The sequence below is a fragment of the Lathyrus oleraceus genome, chromosome 6 (genome assembly GCF_024323335.1).
Source record: "Lathyrus oleraceus cultivar Zhongwan6 chromosome 6, CAAS_Psat_ZW6_1.0, whole genome shotgun sequence".
Lineage (NCBI taxonomy): Eukaryota > Viridiplantae > Streptophyta > Magnoliopsida > Fabales > Fabaceae > Lathyrus > Lathyrus oleraceus.
Genome location: NC_066584.1, coordinates 136,695,561 through 136,709,385, shown reverse-complemented (window position 1 = coordinate 136,709,385; position 13,825 = coordinate 136,695,561).

Genomic DNA, 13,825 nt, shown 5'->3' with positions numbered 1-13,825 from the left:
TTCAAGCTCCTCCGGAAAGATCAGTCTCATGATTGGACCGAGGATTGCCAGAAAGCTTTCGACAGTATCAAAGATTATCTGTCTGAACCTCCGATTTTGTCTCCGCCTGTAGAAGGAAGACCTCTGATTATGTACTTAACAGTTCTTGAAGACTCGATGGGTTGTGTACTCGGTCAACAAGATGAATCAGGGAAGAAGGAGTTTGCTATCTACTACCTCAGTAAGAAGTTTACTGATTGTGAGTCTCGGTACTCTATGCTTGAGAAGACGTGCTGTGCTTTAGCTTGGGCAGCTAAGCGTTTGCGCCAGTACATGATTAATCATACGACTTGGTTGATATCCAGAATGGATCCAATCAAGTATATCTTCGAGAAGCCTGCTTTAACTGGGAGGATTGCCCGTTGGCAGATGCTGTTGTCTGAGTATGATATTGAGTATCGAGCTCAGAAAGCTATCAAAGGTAGTATCTTGGCTGACCATCTAGCGCACCAGCCGATTGAAGATCATCAGTCTGTTCAGTATGACTTCCCCGATGAAGAAATTCTGTATTTGAAGATGAAAGATTGCGATGAGCCTACACTTGATGAAGGTCCTGAACCTGGTTCCAGATGGACGATGGTGTTTGATGGCGCTGTTAATCAATATGGAAATGGAATTGGGGCAGTAATTGTTAATCCCCAGGGTTCGCACATTCCGTTTACAGCAAGGCTAACCTTCAAATGCACGAATAACATGGCGGAGTATGAAGCCTGTATTATGGGACTTGAAGAATGCATTGATTTAAGAATCAAATATCTTGATGTCTATGGTGATTCAGCTTTGGTTGTCAATCAGATCAAAGGTGAATGGGAGACGAATCAACCAAGTCTCATCCCGTACAGAGATTATGCAAGGAGAATTTCAACTTTCTTCACAGAAGTCGAATTTTATCATATTCCTCGAGAGGATAATCGAATGGCAGATGCCCTCGCAACGCTTGCTTCCATGATCGTTGTCAGATGGTGGAATGATGTTCCCAACATTACTGTGATGCGCTTGGACAGACCAGCTCACATATTTGCAATTGAAGACGTGAAAGATGACAAGCCTTGGTATTTTGATATCAAGAATTTCCTCCAGAACCAGGTCTACCCGCCTGGGGCATCTGTGAAAGATAGGAAAACTTTGAGAAGGTTGTCAGGCAGTTTCTACCTCAGTGGAGAAGTGCTGTACAAGAGAAATTTTGATATGGTTTTGCTCAGATGCGTGGATAGACACGAAGCAAACCTATTGATGACTGAGGTCCATGAGGGTTCATTTGGTACTCATTCCAATGGACATGCCATGGCTAAGAAGATGTTGAGAGCAGGCTACTATTGGCTGACAATGGAGTCTGACTGTTGCAAGCATGTGAAGAAATGTCACAAGTGTCAAATTTATGCGGATAAGATTCATATTCCTCCGACACTCCTGAATGTGATTTCATCACCATGGCCTTTCTCTATGTGGGGAATCGACATGATCGGCATGATTGAGCCGAAAGCGTCCAACGGACATCGGTTTATTCTCGTAGCAATTGATTACTTCACCAAATGGGTTGAAGCCGCTTCGTACGCGAATGTAACCAGACAGGTGGTTGTGAAGTTTATCAAGAACCAGCTGATTTGCCGTTATGGTGTGCCAGAGAGGATCATTACTGATAATGGATCCAATCTGAATAACAAGATGATGGATGAGTTGTGCGCTGAATTCAAGATTGCACACCATAATTCCTCTCCTTACAGACCTAAGATGAATGGGGCTGTTGAAGCTGCTAACAAGAATATCAAGAGAATTATCCAGAAGATGACTGTCACGTACAAAGATTGGCATGAGATGCTGCCATTTGCTTTGCATGGATATCGTACGTCTGTACGCACTTCAACAGGGGCAACCCCTTTCTCTCTTGTTTATGGCATGGAAGCCGTTCTCCCAGTAGAGGTGGAGATCCCATCAATGCGAGTCTTGATGGAAGCCAAGTTGACTGATGCTGAATGGATTCAGAGTCGTTATGACCAGTTGAATCTGATTGAAGAGAAACGATTAACTGCCATGTGCCATGGTCAGTTATATCAGCAGAGAATGAAGAAAGCATTCGACAAGAAGGTCAAGCCTCGTGTATTCCGAGAAGGTGACCTTGTGCTCAAGAAAGTTTTGTCTTTCGCGCCCGATTCCAGGGGCAAGTGGACTCCAAACTACGAGGGTCCATATGTTGTTAAGAGAGCCTTTTCAGGCGGAGCTTTGATGCTTACAACAATGGATGGGGAGGATTTCACTCGTCCTGTGAATTCAGATGCAGTTAAGAGATACTTTGCCTAAAAAAAAAAAAAAAAAAAAAAAAAAAAAAAAAAAGAATAAAAAAAAAAAAAAAAGAATAGCTCGCTAAGTTGAAAACCCGAAAGGGCGGCTTAGGCAAAAATGAGCGTCTCGGTGGAGAACCCGCAAGGGTAATCCAGGCAAAAATTAGAGATTTGGAAAAAAGAAAGATATATTTGCATCCCGCTAGATTGAGTACCTCACTCTGGGGCAATCTAGGCAAAAATTAGGGACTTTGGCAAGTAACTGCATTCTGACAAGACTTTCTGGTTCATCAGTCGTCATTTCGTCAGAAGATTCTCGATTCGTCGTCAACTGAAGCTTCGGATACATCGAGATTCAAATTGGTAGAGAAAGGATCATTATGTTCAATGTAGCCCTCTTCCAATATATATCACTGATCTCAAATTTGTACAGATCTATGGAGTCTTGCCATTTGCAGACTACCATTCTATCAAATCAATTTGAGCTTTTTATCCAATTATTTGCATTCTTATTTGTTTCAATTCAACAAATGTTTTGCATGTTTTAAATTGATAAAATGTCATTGTTTTAAACAAATCAATTTTTTCAAAATTTTTGTTTTAAACAAAGTGAACATTCACAAGGTTGAAAGGATACTCAAGAATATTTCAGCGCTCTCCCAAGGGTGGCATGATTTCCAACAGGTAAGACATTTGTTCATATTCCTGGTTTGGTGGTATCTTCTTTCTTCAGATCTTTGTTGAGGTTGTTCCTCAAACAGAGTTGTTGTTGGGGCTGTTCCCCAGTGCAGTCGCAAGTGATGTGTTGTTGAAGACTTCGTTCTCTCCAGCAGCAGTTTTTCCCCTAGCATGGGTGTTTTCTTATAGAAGTTTCGGCGGTTGATGGTTTGTCATCTTGGTGCCCCGTCACTTTCTCCAGTGGGTCGTATGCCCCAGACTTTATTTGTCTCCTCAGCGCAGTCATGAGTATAGCTGATTGATTGATACTCCTCTCGGAGTCGCGAGTATAACTATTATTAATATCCCCACCAGGGTTGAAAGTGGAGTTGTTGCCGCTTTTCCCCGTGCAGTGTGCCAGTAGGATTTGTCTGTTTCCTCAGCACGTTTGTTTTCTTTTGAAGACTTGGTAAGTCAGTGGTTTGATACCCGGTACTTTACCTTTTCCCCGGCGAAGTCGTCTGCGGAATTGTTGCTATCTCTCCATCAGAGTGCTTATGTCTCTCTAGCAGAGCAGGATTTATTTTCCTGAGCGGTTTTTGATTTGGGTTGACATCCCAGTATTGCAACCACCTTTTCCTCAGCTTAGTCTGCAGTTGTTGGTTGTGGCAGTTTCGCCTGTTGATTGCTCCTTCAATCCCCGTACGGTCGGATGATGGCTCTAGCCTCCAGTGAACGGATTGATTTCCTGACTGTTTGTGGTCCTCAGTAGAGTGGCTTATATTGCAGAATCCACCTGTTGTGATCAGTTTGCTGTATATTCTCCCCAAGTGGAGTGGTTTATTACAGAATATATTTGTTTGATCTGTCTTCCCTCAGTGGTTTGTTCCCAAGAGAGTAGCCGACAGTTTTCCCCAGTAGAGTTGCTTATGCAGTTAGACTCTATTTGGATGATATCTTTCTCCCTCAGTGGGTTATTCCCCAGCGGAGTTGTGTGGATTTGCTTCTACAGCAGTTCGTGCTTATGCACCCTTTGTTTCTCAGTTGACACTGGGATCCCCTGCAGATATACTTTGGGACTTCTCTTGTTCCCCTACAGATTCGTCTTGGTGGCTGTCTTGCCCGTTGTGACTTTCTGTACCCTGATTGGGTTGTTTCCTGATATCTATGATTCTCTGCTTCTTCAGCAGTACTTGCAGATCTTTGCTTTACGGCATGTAGATCTCCGCAGATTGGCTTTCCAGCTGGTTTTTCCCCTGGAAGTATAATACCGGACGTTTGGTTCCCAGACCTGTTCGTGTTAGAATTGTCTGTTTTGTCAGCATTCATCAAACATAAATCACGCATATTCATGCATATTCATAAACATTCAGATATTCATGTTGCATTTTTCGCCGTATATCTTTTGTTTATTGTGTCTCCTGCAATGGTGATATAGATCTCTTTACAGATCTCCCCAAGCAGATGTCGGGTGTTATAAATCTCTCCATATAGAGTCAACCTCATAAGCAGAAAATGTTCGTCTTTCCTTCTGCAGTTCCCCACTGAGATATATCCTCGTGGATGACGGTTTCTTCCGTTTCCTCCCAACATATATTGGGATGGATTTTCCTATTTGAGTTACATCCTCATTAGGACGTGTCTTTATTCAGTCTGTCTTTTCGGATCATTCCCGAATTGGCTTTTTGTCAAATATCTTGTACTTCCCAGTGGGTTGTTCCCCAGCGGAATGTTTTTGGGCCTCTACCCTCATACCGGTAGTTGTAAGTCCTATCTTTCCTGGCTTTCTTAACAGAATTTGTGGTTATACACCTTTTTTATTCTCCAGCCAGAGTTTTTGGTCTTCTACCTCATACCCGGTAGTTGTAAATCCTCTTTTCCTGCTCTCATGCAGTTTGTGGTTTGTTATCAACCCTATTTTGGTTCCCCGTGCGGATTTGTGATTTGTTCTATCCCCACGTGGAGTTGTTGGTCTTCTACCCCGTATTCGGTAGATGTAAACCCTAATTTTTTGTGGTTATCTTCATCTAGTCTTTGATGTTGATTTTCCTTTTGCTTGTGTAAGTTGCTCAGATCAGCACTTATATCCTCAGCAAGTCTTTTGTGGATAATTGCCGTATGCTAGCAATTTTATCCCCAGTGGGTCTTTTCACCGTATGCTAGTGATTTGTTCCCCGGATCATTGGTTGTTTACCAGTGCATCCCCAGCTAGTCTTCTGTCGATAATTGCCGGATGTTTGCAATTTATCCTCAGCAGTTCGCCTTTCATTTACCCTTTTGTCGGTAATGTCTGTTGCTCCTTTTGATTGGTTGTCATTATATACCTGATTTGGTATCCCGATGCCTTTCTTTTCGGTTGATTTATCCTTTATTAACCCAGTAACCGGTTGTGGATAGTCTTCCATGCGAGTATATTATTCACGGTCTGCCGGTAATGAATAGTATATCTCATGCACTCTTCAGTCGAAGCCTTTTGTGTTTCCCTAGTCGAGTAAGATTCGTTATTTTCCCTTTGTGGAGTCGAATATTTCTTTGTTGTCGGATAATTGCCGGATGCTTGCAATTTATCCTTTGAGTTGTCTTTCGTTTACCCGTATGCTTGGTATCGATTGTCTCTCTTTTTGGTTAGTCACCTATTATATACCCAGTAACCGGTATCTCTGGTGTCTTTTCCTTTCGAGTATGTTATTCACGGTCTGCCGGTAATGAATAATATATCTCATGCGCTCTATAGTTGGAATCCTTTGTTGATTTTCCCCAACTGAGCAAGATTCGTATTCTTTGTAGAATCGAATATCCATCCTTTAACCAGTTTGTGTTTTGGATGATGAGTGTTTTGGAAGTGAAAACCAATTCATGTTTTCGGTAGATCACCTATTATATACCCAGTAACCGGTATCTCTGGTGTTTCTTACCTTGCGAGTTTATTATCTACGTTCTGACGGTAATAGATAATATATCTCATGCGAGTATCTTATCCACGGTCTGCCGGTAATGGATATTATATCTCATGCACTCTTTGGGTTTGTGTCCCCATTTGAGTAAGATTCGTTTTTCCGTTGTGGATTCGAATGTCCATCCTTTAAGTTGTCTTGCTTTTTTCAAGCCCTCCTTTCGGATGATGAGTGTTTTGGAAGTGAAAACCAATTCACGTCTTCGGATTTTATCCTATTAACAACCCAGTAACCGGTTCAGGATAATTTTCCTTTCGGGTATATTATTCACGGTCTGCCGGTAATGAATAATATGTCTCATCTGAGTATTCTATCCACGTTCTGACGGTAATGGATATTGTATCTCATTCACTCTTGGGTCAATATTTTGATTGTTTTCCCCTCAGAGTAAGATTCATTTTCCTTGTGGAACTGAATGTCCATCCTATAAACAAGTTTGCTTTCGCTCTCTTCAGGATGATGAGTGTTTTGGAAGTGAAATCCATTTCACGCTTTGGTCGGTCACCTATTATATACCCAGTAACCGGTATCCTTGGTGTTCCCTCCTTTCTGCTCCCTATTATGACCTCGGTCCCCCTGTGGAGTCAGATTTTTCTGAGTTTGTTACCCGTATGCCTGGTAACATCTCCTTTTGCTTTGTTACTTCCCCAGTGGAATTTTTCTGTTGCTTCTCTTCAGGAGTCAGCTTGTGTCTCCCCAATGGATTTATTTTCCATTTGGAATTCTTTTCCCAGTGTGAGTCCTTCACTCCCCAGTGAGTTTTCCAGTCTGTTTTTCTGTTTTCCCTAATCAGAGTCGTGTTTTGATCACGTTATGTCAGTTTTGTTTTTCCCCAGTTTGGAGTCGTGTATTGTTCACACATTTCTTTTTTCTTTTATTATCCCCATAGAGTCTTGTCAGAGTCTCTGTTCCTGGTGAGTGTATTACTCCGATGGATGGTCTTTTCTTCTGTGTGAATCATATTCCCCACAGAATTTGTGTCTTTTGCATGCATACATCTGCATCATGAGGTCTCTTAGGGACCAAAATTTGTCTCATTACTGTTATTTAAGCCCATTCTACCGCGTCGAGATGAAGATTTATAAACTTCACTTCTCCGGCTAGAATGACCTTAAATAGGGGCATCTGTGAGACCCCAATTTTGGGCCCTAAGATCCCTCATGGCCCATATCATATCATATCATGGCCTCAAGGATCATTGCATGCCTTTGCTTTCCCCTTAGTGGATAGATTGCCTTGTAGGTTTGTTTCTTGATCACCAAGCATACTTTGCATTTGTATATCTTTGCTTTCATATGTTTATCATTCAAAAAGTACAAAAATATTGTCAGTCTAACCTTGTTGCTTGCAGTTGAAGCAATCATCAGCAATTAGGTCAAAATCAGTCATTGATCAGTCAAAGCAATGGATGGTGGCCATTCTTGCAGAATTTGGGCACCATGATCAACAATCAAGAGCTCATACATCTTGAGACATCATTTGAAATCAAGTTCTCAAGGAATTAGGGTTTGGAATTCATCAGAAGAAGTCCAGTCACTCAAAACCCTAGAAAAGTCAAACTTGGTCAACAGTTGATTTAATCAGAATTTGATGGATAGAATTGATCTGGAGAAGTTCATTCATGCTTGTATAAGCCTCATCTATCATGTCAAGCCTCATCATGGAAGAAAACCAAGCCAATCAGAAATTTTCCAGAAATAGAAAGTGGACCTGTAATTTCAACTGCCAAAAATGGAAACTTCTTGATCTTAAACTTACATCATGATACAAGCTTCAAATGATTTTTTGCCCAACATGAAAGTTGAAGATCTTGTTCTCCCATTTTCAAAAAGTCCAAGAACATCAAAATCCCATGTGTGGTTGTCAAGATAGGATCAAATCATTTTCACCAATTTTGAACTTTAACAGGCCATATCTCTCAAACCATAAGGCCAAATTTGGTGGGGTTTTTTCCTACACACCACATTTTTTATCCTCTTTCCAAAAATATAAATTTCATGACCTAAAACCTTACCATTCAAAATGGCATTTTTGGACCTTTTCATTTAAATTCAAAGTTTGACCAAACTTTGACTTTTTGATTTATGGACTTTTTCATCATTTTGCCAATTGGGAAATGTTTTAAACCATATTTGAAACTTGCTCCAAGCCTAAAACCATTATCATACCACCATTTTCCCATCATTTTGAATCAAAATGCAAAATGGACAAAATTGGCAATTGGCTTCATTTGAACAAAGCAAGTACAGCAATTCATGTGCAGCCAAAAACAGCAAACATACAGTCTGCTAGCAGCTTGTAGCAGGCCCAAATTCTCAGCAAAAAACACACCTCCACTCCCACTTTGTCCACAATTAGCAACTTTGCAAATGCATCATTACACACAAAAACAGCTTACCATTTAATTAAGTGATGATTAACAGGTCATATTTAAGTTTCATTCTGTCCAAACAAACCCTAATTTTGACAGCCACCACACAGAAAATATACAGTTCTCTCACTCTTGCATTTGGCAATTTTTTTTGAATTTCTGCCAAGTCCTCCAAACCCTCGAGCTTCCTCTTATTTTCTTGATCATCCATCACCATGGCAAGCTCTTTCCAAGCGTGAAATATCAGCTGGAACCATCACTGCAGAACCTGTTTTTTCCCAAGCATCTCAAATGGCAGTTAGAGTGTTGAGGGTTTCCAAGCACTACTGAGCCAAGGTCCTTCAAGCCTCCATCATCATCAACCATTGTGCTCATCTGTTTTTGCTTACAACCACAAAAAGAACACTGCATCATAATTTCTTCAAATACAAGTAAAATTCCAACCAACTCTTTTCTTAAAATAATGCAATACTATATGTAGTGTTTACCTTGTTGAGTATTGTGTAGCTTGAATCATGTGAATTGGTTAACTATGCTGGTCTAAATCTTGATTTTCATCTCTGTGTGCAAAGTACATTTGCTGTCAATTTGTGTTGTTCATGATGATTTAATGAATTTGGACTTGAAATTCTTGTTGTTGGATGTTTAATGATGATGTTAGTATGTGTGATTTTGTTTTCTGAACATCTTGAATTTTCAAGCTCATGATGATGATGAGTACTGCTGTTGCATAATCCATGGTTCTGTCCAGAAATTCATGTGAGGTGTGTGTTTGTTTGTTGCTAAATGTTGTGACCTGAACACTAATGCCATGTTATTGTTTGACTTTGTTTGAAAGTTGTTGATTGAATGATTGAACACATGATGTTTGATGTTGTTGGTACCACGAATACAATGAACTATGCTGTTGTGTGTGTTGCTGTTGTGATGCTACATAAGTGCTAATGCTATGTCATTTATGTGTTGTTGCTCAAAACTTGTTTGGTTTGATGGTGATGAAACATGAACTTGATGTTTTGCTTGCTAAAACCTGCTGCAGTTGTGAATCTCATGAGCATGCTCAGAAAATCCATTGCATTGTGTTTGTTGTGTTTGGTGTTGGTCGTTCAATGTTGCATGATATTTGCATGAACCTACTGTGCTATGCTGTTTTGTTTTGTTGTTGATTGATGCTACTGCATCATGACAGTACCTCCTTGCCCTGACTAGTTGTTTCTGCTGGGTTCCAAGTGATTACTTGATGGTGATGAACACAGGCTGTCCATGATTAAAACCTTGTCCCTGCCCAAATTTATGAGCTGCCCAAAACTTCCCATGATTTTGATGTTGTCTGTTGATTGTTGTTCATGAACATGAACTTGAAGTTGCCGATGAATGCTGTCTACTTGATATTGTTTGTCCATGATCAATGCTTGAAATGCCATGAGTGCTGCTGTGTGTTTATGCTGGAATTTATTTTCATGATGATGAACTTGCTTGAAATTCCATCATGCTGCTGCTGCAACCTTGCCCTGCGCCAGAATTTCCACTTGTTGTGTTTGGTTTGTTGTGTTTTGATGATGCTTATTTTGAATGAGTTCATGATGATGAATGTTGCTTTTGACTGCTTGCTAATACCATTGCTGTTGTCGAATGTGCCCTGCTGTTTGTGAGGAACACTGTTAATGATGAATGCTGTCTGCTTGCTGAATGCCATGGTGTTGTTTGGTTGATGTTAGAATGCTGAATGTTATGCTACTACCATGCTGTGCTGTTGTTTGATGATTACATATTGATGATGAATACCATGCTGCTAACCATGCTGTTATGCCTTGCTGCAATTGCCCTGCTGTTTGTGAGTTTTGTTGGACTTCATTTTTGATCAATTGCATGAGGTTGTTGAGTTTATGCTGTTCATGTGTAGACATCATTCTGTCCAGGTTTTCTCCCTCGATTAGGTGTGTTTGTTGATGTTTAATATTGCATGATGAACCTGTATTGATTACATGTTTATATGCTGTTACTTAATGCTTGTTCATAAAATTAACATGCTGTTGTTTGTTGCATTTGGACATGAGTGCTGGTTTATGGTACGATTATTGCTACATGTTGCTTTTGGTTTTAATTGATGAATGAAACATGATGATGAATACCAATGCTGTCAATGCCATGCTGTTTGTTCAAACCTTAAGCTGTTTAGAAAGTCCACATGTGTTTGTTTGTTTTTGTTGAATGATGATGATGGATAAATATGAATGCTGCTGTTGTTAGAAACCTGCTGTTTCCTTCCAGAAGGCATGCTTTCATGATTGCATGAACATTGGCTGTTGTTATTGCTCATGTTACATAATACATTTCCCTACCATGCTGTCGTGTTTGTTTGATCGAAATTGGCTTATTTGATGCTGTTTGCATGAACCACATTGCCAAAACCCTAGGATGCATGAGAACTTAGCAACTTGAACAACCATTGGCCGTGCACTATTCCATTAAGAAATGGACCAATTACAACATTTTATTTGCCTTGCCAAAGCTGTGTCGTTTCACTTAAGTTGGCAGAAATTACAAGTTTGCCATCCTGTTGACTTTATTTGACCAATTGCCATGCTATCTTGTGCATATTCATCCAATTATTTCATCCAACTTCACAAATTATTTTCTCATTCACATTTCATCCAAAAATCTTGAAATTTTTTCCACATGTTCACAAGAATGTCCTTGATTTAATCATGATTTTTAATTAATTTTCCATGGTCTGGATTTTTAATGATAATTATTTTCTTGACATGTATGTTCAAATGATACATTGTGCCAAATCAATTGTGAAATACTCATGTTGCATCCAATACCTTTGAAATTTTTTGTGGTAAAACTAGACACATTGATCTTCATTTCCATATAAAGTTTGTGGATTTCTCATTTGTGGTTTGATAGATATGAATTTTTGAATTAGGGTGTGACAATTTGTGTCACACCAATGATTTGCAAATGAATGATTTTTGTTCACTGCCTTCCTCTCATCCAAATGCCATGAAATTTTGCATGTATACCATGTTAGATGTTAGGATTGAGTGTGATTTATTTCATAATTTTTGGGATTGTTTGAGTTGACTTTTGAATGAAGTCTTTGCTGTTGACTTTTGTATGCTTCTACTGCCATGCTTTGCATTCATTTGTGTATGAAATGACCATGATGCATGATATAAGTTTGAATCCAATTGTGTTTGCTTTTTACATGATTGATGTTGACTTTGATTGAATATTGCTTGCTGCCTTGGCCTTTTTCTTTCATCTTTGGCCCTAGGCTAGTCCTAGTGGTCTTCTGAGCTTACAATTGAGCTATTTGTTTCAGGTTGAGCACCCATGCTTTAAGGATCACTCAAATGTGATTGAATTTGTTTGTTTATCATGTGCTAACAATTTGTTCTGTAGGTGACTCATACTTGAGTCTTTATGCCTTGCACAATTGGTCCCTCTGTTGGTTGACTTTTGGTTCATTTCTCTTTGTTTTAATTGTTGAACTGTTTACTAATTGGTTTGACTTTTGCAGGTACTTTAGTTGCTTAAGTTCTTTGAACTTGCTTGCTTGCTTTGCTTTTTAGCATTTGCTTTGAGGTATAATTACTTCTTCTTCATGTAGTCTGGAGACCCGGTCTGTTATTTGACCGGGCAAACTGTCTGAAGTCCTCCTTAAGAGGCAATGCCTGTGTTTGTTTAAAATTGTCCCAAGCAGGAAAAGTCCTTCAAGTAAGGCAATTGGTGGAAGGTAGGGATAAGTAATCTATCCCCCACTATTCAGTGTGTCCTCTCCTTGCTCCCAGTACCTGGTTGAAGCAATGAGATAAATACCCAAGATCTAATCGAGTCAATAATGTGGAGAGAGTTCCTACTTTCTGAACTCCCACACTTTCTTTGATGCTCTCTCTCATGTGAGATAGAAGCAATGAGGCACACCCCTCATCTCCTATTAATCTGCTTCACCTGAGCCCCTCAATGGCCAGGTTAAGAGCAACCTTCACCCATTACAGTGGGCTTTTAAAGTCAAACCCTCTTGTGTGAGCCCCCATTGTTTGGCTATAGAGTGTGTTGTTTGCTATTCATTGATTGACTGTTTGCTTCATATGCACTCGTTTGCCTGTATGCTATGCATTTATCATCATCATCAATTGCCATTAGTGCATGTTCATCTCATTTACTTGTTGTGATGCTATCATTGCTGTTTGCCCATTGAGGACAATTGTAAGTCCATTGCTTTGGCATTTGCTCCTGTGATGTGGAAGGATAGAGTGTAAGACCTCATTGGTCACTCATATCCTCTGTTGCTTTGTGTGTATGTGAGGATACAGTTATAAGTCCCTGTAAGTTGGCATCTGTTATCCTGTGATCATGATTTGATCTGTTTGATGTTGTATGTGAGGTTGCAGTTATAAGTCCCTGTAAGTTGGCATCTGTTTTCCTGTGATCATAGTTTGTTCATCTGTTTGTATGTGAGGTTGCAGTTATAAGTCCCTGTAAGTTGGCATCTGCTTTCCTGTGATCATAGTTTGTTCATCTGTTTGTATGAGAGGTTGCAATTGTAAGTCCCTGTAAGTTGGCATTTGCATTCCTGTGATCATGTTATTGCTTTTGTTCTTGTATGTGAGGATCCATTGTAAGTCCCTGTGTTGTGGCATTGGATTTCCTAGGACCATACTGTGGAGTTAACCTAAGTCCAGATAAATTGGCAGTTGACTTCCATGTTTCATCTTTGTTTTTCTTTTGAGGAGATCGGTGTAAGTCCATTGAGTGGCATCTGATATCCTGTTCTGTTTTAGGAGACTGGTGTAAATCCATCTATTGGTATCCGGTATCCGCCTTTTGTTTCTTTGTTTGTGGAGATTAGTGTAAGTCCATTGAGTGGCATCTGATATCCCTTTCTGTTTTAGGAGATTGGTATAAGACCATTGATTGGCATCCGATATCCGCCTTTGCTTTGTTTGTTTATTATTATCCATTGCTATTCCAAAGGACACACTTGAATCATCTGCTATATGATTTCAAGAAGTGAACCTTCTAAGAAGTTTTACTATCCATCCTTCATCCATTTATCATTCATTACGTCTTAGAACCTTTTCACACTTTATCTTTTAAAACTTGACATAAGTGTTGTGCAAACATCTTCATGTTTTTCTAACTAAAAACCTGGACTCAAGTCCTTGACCTTTTTCCAAACTTCATTTCATAATACTTATTTGAATTGATCTTAATCATATTTTGACTTCATTTTCATAATCATAATCAGTAACTCCACTCATTCACTTGTTTTGGCTTTGTCCATTAATCTTTTCATACATGAGCTATAGGTTTGATTTATCTTAGTGGTTGATGTTAATCTCACCTTCTGTCTTTAGTGATTGAATTGTAAGTCTTCCTCGCCTATTATAGGGTTAACCCCTCTCTGGCCAGTTGAAGCTGTTCTCACATGGTGGACGTTGTTGTTTGTATAAGGTTGAGTTTTCTCCCGTGGATAACGTAAGACCTAGGGTTTGTGTTTAAAACTGAACCTA